At 45.2% G+C, this 18,252-nt stretch overlaps 1 protein-coding gene and 1 long non-coding RNA gene across 2 annotated transcripts in view; one reads left to right on the top strand and one right to left on the bottom strand.

The window, feature by feature from the left end:
* TMIE (transmembrane inner ear) overlaps positions 1–18,252 on the bottom strand; it is a 167,401-nt gene that overhangs the window by 87,341 nt on the left and 61,808 nt on the right. The gene's annotated exons all lie outside the window — the stretch shown is intronic.
* Positions 2,918–18,252, top strand: part of LOC137518015 (uncharacterized) — a 33,234-nt gene continuing 17,899 nt past the window's right edge. The window contains exons 1-3 of the long non-coding RNA XR_011020727.1: positions 2,918–3,055; positions 10,119–10,230; positions 12,305–12,399. This is a non-coding gene — a long non-coding RNA (uncharacterized lncRNA). The remainder of the gene's footprint in view (positions 3,056–10,118; positions 10,231–12,304; positions 12,400–18,252) is intronic.

The raw sequence follows: 18,252 nt of genomic DNA, 5'->3' as shown, positions 1-18,252 counted from the left end.
TTTTTTTTAAAAAATATTTTTGGACATTTTCTTTTTTTTTTTTTTTTTTCTAAATCCCCTCCCTCCCCCCAGCCGGCCAATCACGGCGATCGGCTGTCATAGGCTTCTGCCTATGAGAGCCGATCGCTCTCTTGTCCCCCATGGGGACAGCCGTGTCACACGGCTGTTCCCAGTGCAGCGCTGCTGCTGATCGCAGCGCTGCACATGTAAATACACGGCGGTTTCGCCGTGTAACAGTCTCCCGAGCGGCAATCGCCGCTCGGAGACTGAAGGCGGAGCTCGGCTCCGCCCACCAAGCGGGAGATGCGCGCGCATCGTGCGCGCGATCTCCCGTAAACTGCTGCCCCAGGACTTTACGCCAATTGGCGTTAGCTGGTCCTGGGGCTGCCGCCGCGGCCACGCCTACTGGCGTGACGCGGGCGGCAAGCGGTTAAAGGTGGCTATGCATTATTCGATGTGACGGCCGATCAACCATCCGATTCGATAATAATTATCGAATTGGAGGAAAATGTGTGTCGTAGGCATAATATTGACTAGGTATTGAATAACATTCTTTACCTCATAGCGTATTGAATAAATTGCAACATATTTAACCACTTCACCACTGAAGGGTTTTACCCCTTGAGCACCAGAGCAATTTTCACCTTTCAGCGCTCCCTCCATTCATTTGTCTATAACTTTATCATTACTTATCACAATGAAATGAACTATATCTTGTTCTTTTTGCCACCAATTAGGTTTTCTTTAGGTGGGACATTATGCCAAGAATTATTTTATTCTAAATGTGTTTTAATGGGAAAATAGGAAAAAATGTGGGGAAAAAATCATTATGTTTCAGTTTTCGGCCATTATAGTTTTTAAATAATGCATGCTACTGTAATTAAAACCCATAACATGTATTCGCCCTTTTGTCCCGGTTATAAAAGCGTTTAAATTATGTCCCTATCACAATGTTTGGCGCCAATATTTTATTTGGAAATAAAGGTGTCTTTTTTTCAGTTTTGCGTCCGACCCTAATTACAAGCCCATAATTTATAAAGTAACAGTGTTATAACCTCTTGACATAAATATTTAAAAAGTTCAGTCCCTAAGGTAACTATTTATGTTTTTTTATTATTGTAATTTTTTTTTTTTAAATTACAAAAAATAATAATAATTGGGGAGTGTGGGAGGTAATGAGTTAATTTATTGTGTTAAACTAATATATGTGTATGTGAAAAATGCTTTAGGGTGTAGTTTTACTATTTGACCTCAAGATGGCCACAGCGATTTTGTTCATGCGACCTGCAAGCGTCCGGAAGTACGCTTGCAGGAAGCACAATGAGGCTGGGAAAATCACAATGATCGCGCTGCTTCTCGTAGAAGCAGCTGAACATTGCGGGGACTTAGATCAACGAACGGGAATGGTTTTTTCCGTTCATTGGTCTCCGTGCGAGCGGGAGCACGGACAGCGGCGGTAGCGCGGGAGGTGCGGACATCTCCGTCCCTGGGGGTGAAAGGATGGAAAAAGGGACGGAGATATCCGCAGCAGTGGGGATAAAGTGGTTAATTATGTACACCCCTAACACACCTCTTAATAGTTATGTACACCCTCTACTAACCATAACCCGTCCTTCAAATGAATAAACATTAATTGATACGTCATGTAATCTAATGCATCTAATCCTGCATTGCCTGTGTATGTCTGATAATTTCCATCTTTGAATCTGATTGAACTGCACTGAAATCTGCAACCACACGCTTAATCTCATCCTGCATTGCCTGTGTATGTCTGATAATTTCCATCTTTGAATCTGATTGAACTGCACTGAAATCTGCAACCACACGCTTAATCTCATCCTGCATTGCCTGTGTATGTCTGATAATTTTCATCTTTTGTATTTGATCACTTTTGCTTTCTTGATCTTCCTCTGTAATAGTGTAAGCACCTGAGTAACATTACAGACATTATTGTAATTGCTATTGAATTCTAGTGTTGTCCGGATCATGAACGATTCGGATCTTTGATCCGAATCTATTTTGTGAGTCGAACATCCGAATCTTAAAAATGAGTGATTCGGATTGCAAAAGGGGGCGGGGCCAGGAGCGACACGCCCCCTCTCAGCGGGCAGCAGGGTCCTGGAAGCAGAGCAGAGATGGATCGCTCTGTTGGAGGGGACTCAGGGGAGCCAGCCTTGCAGGGACAGGTAGAGGGGACATGGGTGCCACTGCCAGATATGTGTACAGCACACATACTGGCTGAAATGTGCTGCTCATTATAGGCTGCCTGTTCCGTAGTTGTGCACAGTGATCACATTGGAAAGTTTTGGCTCAGCACAGCTCAGCTCAGTAACTTTGCAGGCACTGTGATTGCAGGGCAATATGATCCTCCTGGCTCCTGCACTCGCTCTGAACAGCTGCACTTATCTTTGGGGAATGCTTTCTTTCACTGTGACGTTTCCATTCAAAGTATACAGATGAACATATAGGTGAAATATATGTAAAGCTGAGCATATGATTGCAGCATGTGGGTATTGTGTGCAAACAAACATTTCTGCTCTCTGCTCGTCCCTCCTCCCTTCTCTGTCCACTCCCTGCCCTCTGTCCATTTTCTCCCCTTCTCTGCGTGTCCACCCCCCTCTCCTTCTCCTGTCCTGCTAGTCATTTCACCCCCGAATGCTTCCATTGTAAAATGATCCGAAATTCGGATCAAAGATTCGGATCTTTTCAATGATCCGATTCGAATCATCCGGATCATTGAAAAGATCCGAACTTCCCATCTCTATTGAATTCTGGCATTGTTTGTTCACACTTTACTTCCTGGTGGCTGGCCTGCAATTTCCATCAAAGCCTGTATCACATACAGATCTGTTTGAACTTGCAGGAGGCAAGCCCACCTCTATTAATTAGCATATTGGCTGCCAGCTGACCAGGCCTTCCTGATTAGCTCTGTGTATCTGAAAGCTCATTCTTTTGTCGGTTCGCCGACAAATAGGTTCGCTTTCTAAGGGCAGCTTTCAAAGGGCGAAAAAAATGAATTTACCAGTAATTCAGCAGAAATAAGCACCACATTAAGGTAACATTATCTTTGTTGTGATTTACTTGTATTGCTGAACACTATTGCTATCTAACTAGATCATCTCTGCCTTTGAATCTGAACTGCACAGCCCACAAGCCACTCCATCAAATAAAAACAAACATGCATGATTGCAGGACCTCACCAGGGCTGCCCCTACTCTCTGGAACTCACTCCCTCCAGCCACCAGACTTGCCCCCACCTTTAATACATTCACACAAGCTCTCAAGACTCACCCTTTCACGCTCGCATACCCCCCTACACCAGCACCATAATATGTTCTGTTAGACACCCTCTCAACAGATGCTATTGTCTCCACCCCACCCTTTAGATTGGAAGCCTCTGGCAGGGCCCTCCTCCCTACTGTTTCCAGCTTGATTATGCAATCTTACTGACAATCACCCCTTTTGTGGACTAGAACAATCTCTATTTTGACCTATGACACTGTATTATCAAATCATTTGCATGATCTTGTTTTGTTGTGAGTTTCCTGTATGTTCTACCTTGTATGTTACCCCTTTTATCTATTGTGCAGCGCTGCATAATATGTTGGCGCTATATAAATACAATAAATAATAATAATATAAAATCAAGGGCTGCGTCCCAATAAAGACACTTGTTAATTATGAATCAAATAGATATGGGGCTTGATTCACAAAGCAGTGCTAACTGTTATCACGCCTGTGAAAACCCCCTTAGCACGTCTAAAAGAGGTTTCATGCACAAAACTTTACGCGTGCACTGCACAGAGCGCAGGGCGCTCCGCGCAAAGTGCCCATTAAAGCCTATGGGACTTAGCACGCGCATAGGACTTTGCACCTGCAAAACTGCAAAACTTTGCACCTGCAAAACTTTGCGCGCGGTACTTAGCGCACAATGTGATTGAGAAATCCGGTGCTAGCCTACTTAGCACCCTGGTTAGCACGTCTAAAGACTTTAGACGTGCTAAGTAGGTTAGCACCGCATAGTGAATCAAGCCCCTGGTCTCCGTGTCTCTTTGATTCAAGGTTTCTAAATGCATGCATAGACACAGATATTAACATTTAATTTGGAGCACCTGGATAAATCCATCAAGGCGTTGTTCCCCGCTGTATCATCGGTGCTGCCAAAAGGCTAAGCACGTCTGATTAACGATGTGACCAATTTTGTACCGAAGTTGGTTGCATATATCGATTGGATGTGCTGAAAGATGGCGGGCCTTTGTGGTCAATCAGGTGCATGGTGGCAGCGGCGAGCGGTATTGTGATGAAACCACCAGCACTGCCCTCCAGTGTGTGAGTATACATGTATGTGTGCATTTATACACTCCCTGACCTGTGTCAACCCCGCACACAACCCCTCCCCCAACCCCGCCGGTGTCAATCAGTCTTCCGGTTTTTCATTTTCTATTTGAGCCACACAATCTGCCGGTGAACAGTGCGTGGCATGTGTGTGACCTCACACACACCAGGCGCTACATGCCAGTGGCGTGTAAGGCGCAAATAGAAGTGGAAAAACCGGAAGACAGCTAGAAGAAGTTGAAGGTTGGATCGAGCCTTTTGGGGAGTTCTACAGAGTAGGAGCTGCTCTGGAGAAGTTCTGGGGCCTTGCAAGCAACCAAGTGACACACGCCGGACTTTTTCAAACTACGGGTGGCCGGCGGTCGTTCTTACGCCAGTTGCACGTGAGTACAAGCTGTCGTCAGAGTGATAAGGCTGGTTTTGACTGATCCGCTCAGCGCCGGCGTGTGTACATGCCTTAACACAGACTAATTAGCTCAGCTACCTTTTAATTATCTCAACCCTTATTAGCACAACACTGACAAAAGTCAGAATTTAAAAAAACTCATTAAAGCAGACCCTTACCAGCCTGATGGGCTCCAAAACACCAGGGGTACTAACACCTCTAGAAGCTTTACCAGCTTCAAAAAAAGATTCTTATCTACTTTCACAAGCAGATCTTCACTAGCATATCAGGCAAATCCCTGTAACAAAATGAAATTAATATTTTCTCCAAATTTCATGGATTTTTTAGCCTTTAGAAAAATGCTAGCAGAACGATTTTTACAGAAGATATTAGGATCAGCCTAACCCCCAATCTGATTCTTTTTAGGCATACTTTATTTTTTCATAGTCCTATTTCATAGGGATGAATTTTTTACGCCTTACCTTGATTTCCAGCGCAAAAGCGATAACTTTATTTTACCAATTGTCCATACAATCAAGATTGTATTATGAATGGGCACAACAACCAATCTTAAACATTTACTGTGCTCACAGTGGATTCGCCTCCAGAAGACTCTAGTGGATGAGGCCTGTATGGCAACTGTGGCATAGTAAGATGGGATTGGCGGGTGTTTGTCACACCCCCACCAAATCTTAAAAAGCCAGGTGACCATCAGCGCTGGGCAAAAAACACTATCTTGCCTATGGCTCTATTTCATCGAAATCCTTTTCTTAGGGGAAGTATGGTGGATGGATTTGTATGCCAGGAAGAGAAATGTGAATGTAGTTCTGAAGGGGACAGGGTCAGGGAGCGAGTGTAGGGACTTGTGCAGAGGGGCAGCTGTAGAGGAGCGGCAGGAGGAGTGAATGAGCCTGGCAGCTGCGTTCATGAAGGATTGCAGGGGGTGGAGTCCAGTCTCAGGAAGTCCAGAAAGGATGGCATTGCAGATGGGAGATGACCAGAGCATGGACCAGGAGTTTGGCGGTGTCGGGGTTAGGTGGGGGTAAATTTTGGCAATGTTGAGGAGATGGAAGTGGCAGGAGCTGGAGATGTTCTCGATGTGGGGGTGAAGCAGGGGTTAGGAAGGCCCACTCAAGGATGTTTAACCCACAAGGCATCCAACACAGCTGCATCAAGTCTTGTGCGACTGAGGCCCACGGTGGATGCCCTCCATGAGCGCAGTCTGCAGAAAAGTTACTCACCTGCCCGTGCTCCAATGGCGCATCTTCCCTTATCCCCACCGCTCCAGCAACATCACGTGACCAGCAGCTTGCATAATACTTAGGGGCACCATTATGCCAAATTTCCCCCTTCCCCAAACACACACTCCCCTCCAGAGCATTCTGGGAGACCGTAGATCTTTTGTACTGGCTTAGATTTCTCATTAAATCGAGTCAGAAGCCAAAAGAATGTGCTGTTTTTAATGGCCACTTATGTTAAAGGGAACCTAAACTGAGAAGGATATGGATTTTTCCTTTTAAAATAATACCAGTTGCCTGACTCTCCTGCTGATCCTGTGTCTCTAATACTTTTAGCCACAGCCCCTGAACAAGCATGGAGATCAGGTGCTCTGACTGAAGTCAGACTGGATTAGCTGCATGCTTGTTTCAGGTGTGGGATTCAGCCACTACTGCATTCAAAGAGATCAGCAGAACTGCCAGGCAACTGGTATTGTTTAAAAGGAAACATCCATATCCCTCTCAGTTAAGGTTCCCTTTAAGCAATAAGACCACAGCTGATTGGCCACTGCAGTGCGGCAGAACAATGTAGTTATCCCCCTGAAATCCCCGGGGGGAAATTCTCCCTGGAGGAGGCAGAGCTTTGCGCGTTAGCTCTGCCTCCAGTCCAGTCAATCTCCGCCGATCGCCGCCTTTCTCCGCCCCTCTCAGTGAAAGAAGACTGGGAGGGGTGGGGAGAGGCGGAGATTGACTCCAGCAGAAGCAGAGTTACAGCTCAAAGTTCTGCCTCCCCCGGGTAGCAAAATCCACGACCTGGAAAGCCTTGGAATTTGGCCCCCGGATTTTGGGGGGATAAAATCTCGTTCTGCCCTGTTTTTGCGGCGAATCAGCTATGGTCTAACTCCTTAACATAAGTAAGTAATAAAACAGCCAATTATTTTGGCTTCAGACTCTCTTTAAACGAACATTCCACGGAGATGATCTGACAGGACTAAAGATGTCACCACCTGTGATAAATGTTAGAGTGTAAATCAGGGAGAGGAAAGATTTTACAACAGGCAAACACTGACTAACGCTAATTTCCCACCAGGACGTTGTGTTTAGGGGAAGTTATAGGGCACATAACGTGCCCCTAACGCAACGCCTGGTGGTGTTGGAGCAGGACGCTACCAAGAGCCGCGTTACAAGCAGCTCTTGGTGCGCCTGCTCTGTCGGAGGCACTGCGGAGACCACGTGAGCGGAGCTCTCCGCATCACGTGGTCCCGTCAGCCAATCAGCGGCCGCTCCAAACAGTAAACACTGCAAGTGCAGTGAATGCCAAGTAGCCATGTGCCCGGCTACATAGCGGCCTCTCCCCACCTCCTCTCCGCCCCTAAAATAAAAAACACCCATACTGAGCATGTGCAAACAGTCTAACGTGGCTTAGCCGCGTGTAAAGTACTGCATGCAGTACATTGATCTTGACGTGAAGCGTTACTGTGTAACGCAACGTGGGCACTGTGAACAGCCCATTGATTTTTCATTGCTGTGCGTTGCAGGCTGCACTAACGTGCGCCTGTAACGTCCCACTGTGAAACCAGCCTAAATCATCCATAAATGAATATTGTAAACAATTAGCAATTTTATTCATTACGATATTTTCAATACAGTTCCTCTAACAAAGAACAAGCCCAAAATAATAGCAAAGTAATTAACACATTATTATCAACTGACACAACATTGTTATGCTAATTAGGTAACCATTGTTATGCTAATATGCTGCAGATGGATGAGTTATAAAGGAAATCTGAAGGAGAGAATGGAAGGAAATTGGTAAATCTCCCTGTGGTTAGCCTTCAGCTGAGCCTGAAGTGATAATAAACCAAAGAGATAGATAATTGTATCTGCAGGAATCTGTCCTAAATAGGACTCTTCTGTGGGGGCTGTATGCTTGCTGGGTATCTTCCTGTTCACCGCTAGCTCTTAAAGGGGACCTGAACTCTTGCACAGGACAGAAGAAAAATATAGAGGAATGCACCCTGTATGTAATTAGAGAGTTTAGCCTGTCTAATCCCCCCTCATCTGTGACTAATCACCACTATAATTTGATCTCTCAGCTGTGTCAGCTGGCTGCCTCGGGAGAGCGGCTAATTTGTAAACACAGGATGTTAACTCTATGTCTGCTTCTGTGAAAGCATGCGGTAGACACACTTAAGATTTATTGCAGGAAATTTCTTTGTTACAGCTGATAGAAATCCTGCAATAAATCTGTGGGATGTGTCTGCTTCCTGCTTTTATAGAAGCAGACATAGGGTTAACTTCCTGTGTTTACAAATTAGCTGCTCTGCAGAGGCTGCCAGCCGACACCACTAAGAGATCAAATTGCAACTTGTCATTAGTCACAAATTAGGGGGAATTAGGCTAAACTCTCTAAACACATACAGGGGGGATTTCTCTAGGTTTTCTGTCTGTCCTGTGCAAGAGTTCAGGTCCACTTTAAGAGTTAAACTCACCAGCTACACAAAGATGACCGTGACACACGGGAGGAGGCTACACTATCCAAGAACGTCTCCATCGTCTGTTAATACCAGTAATAATTCCAGAGTGGTTGAAATGTCACCAGGCCAATTAACCACTTGTGCATCTGAGTGTGACCAATTGTAAAATTATTAATCCAAAGTGGGCTCCGCATCTTCTGAGCCCCCCAGAAACCCCCATCGGCGCTACAATGAAAGCCGCTTTCACACGAGGATTGCGGAGATTACAGATCAGTAATTACATAGTAAGTGGGAGCAAATTGAACTTGCAGACTTTTTGTGGTCTGCAGCCACTAGTCCGTATCTCCAAATAGAGCGTGAAGATTTGTCTGAATCCGGCGCAATCCAGTTAAATGCTGTGTAATTAAAGGGCAGGTATGATCACTATTTTCATTTTTTTAAAAATAAAACTTCTGCTGAGCATGTGGTATGGACAAAAAAAAATCTTTCCTCTTTTTACAGTTATTATTATTTATATACCCCCAACAACTTCCTCAGCGCCGTACAGAGTAAGATTTTACAAAATAAATACTACACCTGGTATTTTCGCCGCTCTGGAGTGCTGTTTTTTGTGTTTTTTTACTAAAATTCCATGCAAAACACAGTTCATCAGAAAAGCATATTATTTAGTGGGCTGTGTGCAAAATGAAATCACCATTTCTCAAAACCTCTTATGACTAATGACAAATATAGATAAAAAAAACAAACAAAACATTTTTCAATAAACCCTTACATTAGCAGCTCCTCCCATCTCATCACAACTCTCTGTGATGCTGTGAATATACAGAAAAGGAAATCAGAGCCAGAAGGGGGCAGGCTTGGGCTTGAAAAGGCATCAGAGAAGCCAGACTGAATGCTCAGTTAGGGATTTTGTCAAGGCCGATAACAAGCAGGCTGAGCAGCGAAGGATGAAACAGAGAGCAGGGTAGGTGTTTTTTCTAATGTTCCCACAGATATATATGGTGAAATACATGAGGGTGCTTCGTCTCTGATTCACTTTGAGGCCTCATTCACATCAAGACGCGCAGACGTCTTCCAATGCGTTTTCCATGTGTTGCGTGGCCGATCCCATTCACTGAAGTGAATGGGTCAGCAGTGCATTTTGCCAAAAAATGCGCGCAGCAGCGCGTTTGTGCATTGCACTGCTATGCAACGCACGCAATATGAACATTAGACAGTGCAGTCTATGCACTTTTGACGTTCATGCATGTCTGACTCACCGCACGTGTTGCCGAAATACGGACAGTCTAATGTGAACAAGGCCTTAATGTTCCTCATAGGGGCTCAGAGTCTACTCCCTACCATAGTCATATCTCTATGTATGTATCGTGTAGTGTATTTATCATTGGCCTCAATTCACTAACCTCATCTCCTGTCTTTAATAACATTTCTGAGATATTTTTACTGTTATCACCACGGTGATAAAGCATGTAGTATTCACTAAACAATTAAAGAAGTCTGTCTTCAAGTTAGGGAGAGCTTTCTAAACTTAAGGTTTTAATCCTTAAAATAACTACAGAATTCGAAAATTAAACACATGGTGTTAATTCACAGAGAGGAATGCAAGTGTAAAGTGTGTGAGAAGTTATCACCTAGCCTGTTACTGCAGACTGCAATGTATAGGGAAGTATTCTGAGCTGTCTGCTTTATTTTTTACTAGTATAGGTGGAAGTCATAAGCATGCGCGGTCTCCAGTCCCGACAGCCTCCATTGAAGAAGACGCCGCCTGCGAGCGCGTAGGGCGCAGCTCCCCGCTCCTGGCTCCCTTCCAACTTTGGTAAGCCCTTTGCACCATTACTTTTATCTTTACACAAAGGATACACACATATTTCTGTACTACCCTTTTTTGTATTTATTACCAGTTTTGTATTAGTGCTACTCACTTACATTGTTGTTCAATTGCGCTAATAATTTCTAGTTGGTGTTGTTATATATTATTATGTGCACCTAGATACGCTCCTTGAGAACAAGGGGTTGATTGTTTGTCACCTTTTTAGCTTTTTTCAGCTTTTTGCAAAACTTTTTTCACTTTTATATCGCAGCATATTGCACTTTTGTCCAGGTGTGGGAGTTTACCAAAGCTTCGTTTACAGCATTTTTGCACTTTATTGGCTACCATTGTTTGCTACCTTGTCCAATTGGATTTGGTTCTTTTATGTAATAAGGGATATTAATCCAGGTCTTCTGATTACAATCAGTACATGGGGAAGTTTTTCATTGATTTTAATTGTATGTTTGTGTGTTATGGAAAATAAAATGTGATCCTTTTTTGCAATTTCATCTGTAGCGGAATCTGTCATTAAATATACTCATTGTAGGTGCTGTTCTTTTTTGGTTATAGTATTTCTGCATTGACTTCGAGTAAGATTACATATTTATTTGCTCAAATTTATGGGTGTTGCCTTAGGCTGCTTTCACAGTGGGACGTTACAGGCGCACGTTAGAGCAGCCTGTAACGCCCCCACCGCACAGTAATAAAACATCAATGGGCTGTTCACAGTGCCCACGTTGCGTTACGCTGCACGTTTGAAGTGCAGCATACTGTGCGTTCTAGCGGCTTAAGCCACGTTAAACTTTTTGCACATGCTCAGTATGCTTTTTTTTTTAATTTCAGGGGCGGAGAGGAGGCGGTGAGAGGCTGCTACGTAGCCAGGCACATGGCTACTTAATATTCACTGCACTTGCAGTGTTTACTTCTTGGAGCGGCCGCTGATTGGCTGGCGGGACCACGTGATGCGGAGAGCTCCGCTCACGTGGTCTCCGCAGCGCCGCCGACAGAGCAGGCGCACCAAGAGCTGCTTGTAACGCGGCTCTTGGTAGCGTCCTGCTCCAACACCACCAGGCGTTGCGTTAGGGGGCACGTTATGTGCCCTATAACGTCCCCTAAACGCAATGTCCTGATGGGGAAGTAGCCTTAAAGGGACTCTGTAACAAAAAATGTCATTGTGTTTTCTACCATCCTACAGGTTCCTAAACCTATTATAATGTGCTCTGGCTTACTGCAGCACTTTCTACCATCATTATCTCTGTAATAAATAAGCTTATCTTTCCCCTGTCGGACTTGTCATCCTGTGTCTGGAAGGCTGCCAACTCTTCAGTGTGATCTGCTATGCATGCCCCCTCTATGCACACTCCCCTGTGTGTGTGTTATTTACATTAGCCAGCTTTTCTCTGCTCTCTTATCTTTTACAAGCTGGATAAATCCTCTGTTCACATACTGATGAGTCACATACTGCAGAATTACAGACAACCGAGCAGAGCTGTCTGCAAGAAGAAACAAACAATCAGCTTGTAACTCTTCAGTGAGCTGAAGGGGGAAAGAAACACACAAATGATCTCTTGAGATTCAAAAGGAAGGGTGTATACAGCCTGCTTGTGTATGGATGTATTTTCTATGTGTGGACATACTGTACATCAACCTACTTCCTGTTTTGGTGGCCATTTTGTTTGTTTACAAACAAACTTTTTAAAACTGTTTTTAACTACTTTTAATGCGGCGGGGAGCGGCGAAATTGTGACAGAGGGTAATAGGAGATGTCCCCTAACTCACTGGTATGTTTACTTTTGTGCGATTTTAACAATACAGATTCTCTTTAAATTCCCCTGCTGAGTCTGACATGTTAGTGTCATTTTTTAATAAAAATGTACTGTATTTACTATATTACGCTATGGCAGGTTTTTTTCTCATGAGGTAAAATTTGAAGGGGAGGGAAGAACTTGATAAGGTTGCGAAGTTTGCCACAGGGTTGTGAGGCACTTGGTAAGATCCCAGAGGCTTATGTGGACCTATCTAACAGAGGTCTGATATGACCTAAGCAAACTTACATTTTCACCTGTTTTGCTTATCCCAGGCCAGCTTTGCTGAAGCATGCATGTTCCCTGGCGCTGTCCAACCTCATCCCACTGAGTTTGATGGATCTGAGTCTTTCATCCGGCCTAGTCAGCTGTGAGTATCTCATTCATATGTATGTTCCTTCAGTTAATAGATCATGAACTAGCAAAGGTAACAAGTCAGCCATTAACCTCTGTTACTCTTCTAATGATTGCGGAATATCTTTGTGTGTGACCTCTGAAGGATCAAGCTGCAGCAGAATAGGATCAAAAAGGATCAGAGCTAAGGCCCCATACACACTTACAAATCGCAAAAAACGCGGCGATTTCACGCGGAAAAAATCACTGAACACTGCGGCGATTTTGCCACGATCGCGTTTAACGCTTTTATAGCACTGAAACACGATCGCCGGGAAGTCGGCTGAAAATGGTGCAGGCGACGCATTTGTGTTTCGAGTTTTTGCCCATTTTTGGTCGATTTGCAGCGATTAGCCGGTAAGCTGGGCACAGGGCAGGATGATGACGACTCACCCTGCAGCCACTCATCTTACCTGTGATGTTAAATACTATTCCCCCTCCGAGTCATCGCAACTCGGCAGGAGATGTAGTTCATGGAACCTCAAATTACCAATACCTGCCTCACACACTATAGCGCAGCTGCTATAGCGACCCCTAGTTTCAGAGCACAGCACTTCCACAGGAAACTGTCAGTGCCATGGTCCTGACATCACACTGTGGGAGGGGATTCACCACTATATCAGCCACACAGACCCCCCCCCCCCCCCCGACGATCTCTGTGAGACAAGGTAAAGATTTCTCGTGGGAAAGGGGGCATCGGCTACTCATTGGGATGACAGTCAATCCTGATTTAAAGTTCCATCGCAAAATTTACGAATGTATTACACAAAAGCAATTGAATGTCCGAATCGTATTCACGTATGGCCGTTATTGCAAAAAACAAAAAACAAAAAAAAATAGGTTGCGATCATTATTAGCAATAACTGCATTACGCACTGCACAACGCATTGTAAATGTTCAATACCGATAGGTAGATAGGCCCCGATTCACTTTTTCACCTACATTTTCTACCAAGAGATAATTTTCACCTTCTGTTTAAAATTACTTTTTAGCATTCTGCAATTGAAAAAGTGCCAAAAAAGTACTGTATATACTCGCGTATAAGCCTAATTTTTCAGCACTGAGGAAAGTTACCCCCACTCGGCTTATATGCGAGTCAGTTGAGCAGTATGGATGGTGGAGCAGGTTTTGTTACTGGCAGAGGAGCGTAAGAATTGTGCAATAGTGATCCTGCTCTTGCCAGCTAGCTCCCTGCTGTGTCCATGCCCCTCATCCCCTGCAACATGGTGTGCAGAGTATGCTGCTCAATACTACCTGTGTCCCCCGGCTTGTGGAGCAGAGCGTGCAATGATCGGGGATTCTGTGTGGCAATCGCTGTGTCTCATATCTATGACCCCATCTAGTGGCGTCTTGAAACAGCTGTATTATCCTTGGGGCACATCTGTCTATGGGGAGGAGGCTATACTGGGTAGGGGGCTTATACACGAGTCAATTACTTTTCCTGTTGTTGTTTTTTTTGGGGGGGGGGGTACCTTGGCTTATATGCGGGTCAGCTTATATGTGAGTATAGGAAAAAGGGGGTTTGGGGAGCATAAGTCATAAATCAACACTAACTAAATAAATGGAAAAATACAAAATGTATTAATGTCATTTTAAACAATTTTTAAAAGAAAGCACCGGTGCAAACTGCCATAAAACCACAACCCGCATGCATCCAACAGGCATACAACTACCTAAGATCACCTAGTGTGATCAGGGATCCCAAAAACTTTCAAACCATAGGCCTGGGGACGCTCTTTTACAAAGTGTCCTCCAAACGGGTATGCCAAACCAGCGAACTGAAAATGTTCCAAAAGTGCAGGAAAAGATCCAAATGCAGCAGCGCACAAAAGCAGACAGTCCAGTTAAGGCACTTAGCAAGCGAAGCCCAGATCAATGAAGGAAGTTGCAGCAAAAGCACATATGCGTATGAGCACAGAATAAAGACATACTGTACCCACTCCAGATGCAGCTTGAATGGAGTCCAGTTAGCTCCTGGCTGATCAATTTTCAGGTATCTCGACCCCTTGATTAAAGCTCACAGCTTGGGTAGTGTCAGTGGGTCCATGCATCTACGCTGCTGGATGTGGCTGTGGGATAGCTCATGCAGTTAGTTATGATGCAGCACTCTGCCCGACTTGAGAGCCGCAGGCTGGCTGTTGTCAGTCCGATGGACACCGAGGAGGTGAAGAGTGACCAGGCAGGGATCGTGGATGGAGGGCATGCGGACGGGAGGTCTCGAGGCAGGGACCGTGCTAGCAGCACGCCAGCAGCCCTGACATGTTTCGCCGGGTCTACCGGCTTTTACGAAGGGAGGCGTGGCAAGATGGAATCCCCGCATCCAGCCTTTTATGAAGGACGCGCAAGCGGGCATGTAGGTGTCCGCACGCATCTCGACATACGCGTCATACGCGTCTCCCGACTCCGCCTCCTATCCACAACCAATCACGGTGCCAGAAAAACGATCCTAACACGGCAGAGTGTAATAGCCTGCGTGACTGATAAGGACGGAGGGGGAGAAGGGGCATGGCTGGATTACGGGGACAGAACAAAATAAACAAGAAATAAAAAATAATACCTAAATAAACTAAATGTGAACACACAGTCAAACAAACCAATTCAAAATAAAATGTTTTTTTTTTTGGGGGGGGGGGAGTGGGTACCTCGGCTTATATGCGGGTCAGCTTATATGTGAGTATACAGTATATGGTAGATGAAAAAGTACTGCCAAAATTATCCTGAGGCTAGGTTCACAGTAGAATGTTGCATTGTAAAGTTGCAGATTGACACTGCGTTACCGTTGCATACAGTAGCTACAGAAAAGCATACAGGCAATGAAAAGTATGCTTTCCTGTACCTGGTAAAGTGTGCGTTTAGAGCAGGTGTGTCAAACTCAAATGCAATGTGGGCCAAAATTGTACACTGGGACCTAATGGCAGGCCAACTTCAATATCTACTGGGCACCTTCCTCTCTTATACAGTTCCCAGGTATCTAATGGCCCCCCATCATCCCCTATACAGTTCCCTGGTGTCTAGTGGTCCTCCCTCCCCTATACAGTTCCCTGCTGTCTAGTGGTCCTCCTTCCCCTATACAGTTCCCTGGTGTCTAGTGGTCCTCCCTCCCCCATACAGTTCCCTGCTGTCTAGTGGTCCTCCTTCCGATATATAAAGTTCCCTGGTGTCTAGTGGTCCTCCCACCCCATACAGTTCCCTGGTGTCTAGAGGCCCCCACCCTCCCCTATAAAGTTGCCTAGTATTTAGCGCTTTCCCCCTACCTCCCCATATGGCTTTCCTGGTGATCTAGGGCTTCACCTCCAGTATAGCTTCCCTGGTGGTTTAGGGTGGGCCAAACATAATGCAAAGTGGGAAAACCACTTGAGGGCCAATTTTAATGATGTGGCCCACGGGCCGGAGTTTGACATGTATGGTTTAGAGGCAATACACTGCAGCAGTACATTACCATAACATTACATGTTACAATGCGACGCTAACATCTCACTGTGATTGTCGCATAGACTTCTTCCTATTGCAGTGCAAACAGATATTGCAGTGCGGTAAGCTGCGTTATTAGACGTTATAACACAGCACCGCAACGTCCTACTGTGTACTTAGCCTCAATATTCTCTTGCTTGCTGGTGGCTTAAAGAGCATTTTATTGATAAGGTATAACTCAGGAGAAAACTTAGTAGAAAAAGTTCATTGGATCAGGCTCATTATCTGTTATTTAACTGCATCTAAAAAACATTTTTTCAATCATAATTTTAAAATCGATTTTACTTTTGATAACTACAAGGTCTTTTTGAAAGATTTTAGTTCCCCTTGTTCCCACTGTCCCCCTTAAAGAGACTCTGTAACCTCAAAAAGATCCCCTGGGGGGTACTCACCTCGGGTGGGGGAAGCCTCGGGATCCTAATGAGGCTTCCCACGCCGTTCTCCGTCCCTCAGGGGTCTCGCTGCAGCCCTCTGAACAGCCGGCGACAGACCCGACTGTAAATTCAATATTTACCTTTGCAGGCTCCAGCGGGGGCGCTGTGGCTGCTTTCCGCTCCGAACTACACGGAAATACCTGATCTCAGTCGGGTCCGCTCTACTGCGCAGGCGCCGGAAACTTGCGCCTGCGCAGTAGAGCAGACCCGACGGCGATCGGGTATTTCTGTGTAGTTTGGAGCCGACAGCCGTCAGAGCGCCTGCGCAGGAGCCAGGAAGGTAAATAATGACGTCATCTTGCACGGAGGGCTGCAGCGAGAGCCCCGTGGGACAGAGGACGGCGTGGGAAGCCTCATTAGGATCCGGAGGCTTCCCCCAACCGAGGTGAGTACCCCTCAGGGGATCTTTTGATGTTACAGATCCTCTTTAACAAACCTAGCAAATTTGGTGATTTTACTAGCATGTATGTTGGTTTTGCCATTAACTGCTAAAATCGGCGGTATTCTTCAATTCAATTCCACCCTAAAAGTTGCAGATCAAATGCGTAATGGCAAAATGTACCCGGATAGCGCAATTATCGCAGGAGTACCCAGCGAGGGAAAAAGGCCCTAGGTATTCATCGCAAAATTGAGCATGAAATTCCCCGCTTATTCATCCCTACACATCAGCAGTCATCTTATTCTAACGTTGTCCAATGAACAGAACAACTGAGAATAAGACATCCTCTAAGCTTCTTCAGGCTCTGAGTAGCGCCATCACTTTTCTGCATGTGCAGTGTAGCAGAGACGAGTGAATCACGAAAGGTATCCAAACTAATATTTTGACTCGTATGAGGGCCCTTTTGCACTTGCAGGTCATTCCTGCGCAAGGGGAAAGCAATGGAAGTCTATGGAGGCTTGACACTTATTGCGGTCCATTGCTGTGCGCCAGTAGTACTCGAGCCGAGGCAAGGGCTGCGGCATTACTGCAATGGGGTAGTGGAAGCCTATGGGCGACGCATGTAGTGTAAATGAAGGAGCGCAGTATGTCGCGGTGTGCATGCACGGACCAATGGGAGTCCCAATGACCAGCAGGAAGTATGTCACTGAGCGGGGGGCGACGCTATGCATATGATCCTCTCCACGCACTCTGCCACAGGGTCATACGATTGTTGGTTCTTGCGTTGCGTTGGGATGTGGCAGGAGCATCAGACTACACCATAAAACCATCCTAAGGCCCCATTTACACTTGCAAAATGCAAAACGCTAGCGCTTTTGCTAGCGTTTTGCTCTGGTGATTTTTGCCGATGAATGCAAAAAAAATCCCCATTCACACTTGCTGATTGTTTCCATGATCGCGATTAGCGCTTCTATAGCACTAAACGCGATCGCCGGGAAATCGCCTGAAAATGGTGCAGGATACAAATTTGCATTTGCCGATTTGCATTTATCGCCGGCGATTAACGCAAATCGCCCAAGTGAGAATGGGCCCATAGGGTATTATGGCACTAGTGCTTTAAAAAGCGCTAACGCTTGAGCGTTTTGCCGAAATCGCTGGCGAAACGCTCAGATGTGAACTGGGCCTTACAGTTCTCATCTGCGTGTCTCCGTGGTGGTAACAGTAAATTCGGGCGCCTGAGGCAAGTGGACAAATCGGGCGCCGCCATTCACTCCCATAATAAATATCGTTTAATGGGCGCTCGACAGGAAAAAAGGGCGCCGGAGAAAAATAACGTTTTATAAGCGGCGCCCGGAGACTTTTACTGTTTTATAACTGCTTCTCATGATTACACATTATTTTATGATTTATAATTTTTTAAACATTATTTTTAAACGAAAAACAGTACAATCTTTTTTAAAACATTATTTTTAAACGAAAAACAGCACAATATTTTTTTCACACGTTATTAATGCTTATCACAGGGGGGTCTTAGGTTTAGGCACCA

Source organism: Hyperolius riggenbachi, chromosome 5 (assembly GCF_040937935.1).
Source record: "Hyperolius riggenbachi isolate aHypRig1 chromosome 5, aHypRig1.pri, whole genome shotgun sequence".
NCBI lineage: Eukaryota > Metazoa > Chordata > Amphibia > Anura > Hyperoliidae > Hyperolius > Hyperolius riggenbachi.
This window is presented reverse-complemented; position numbering and strand designations above follow the sequence as displayed.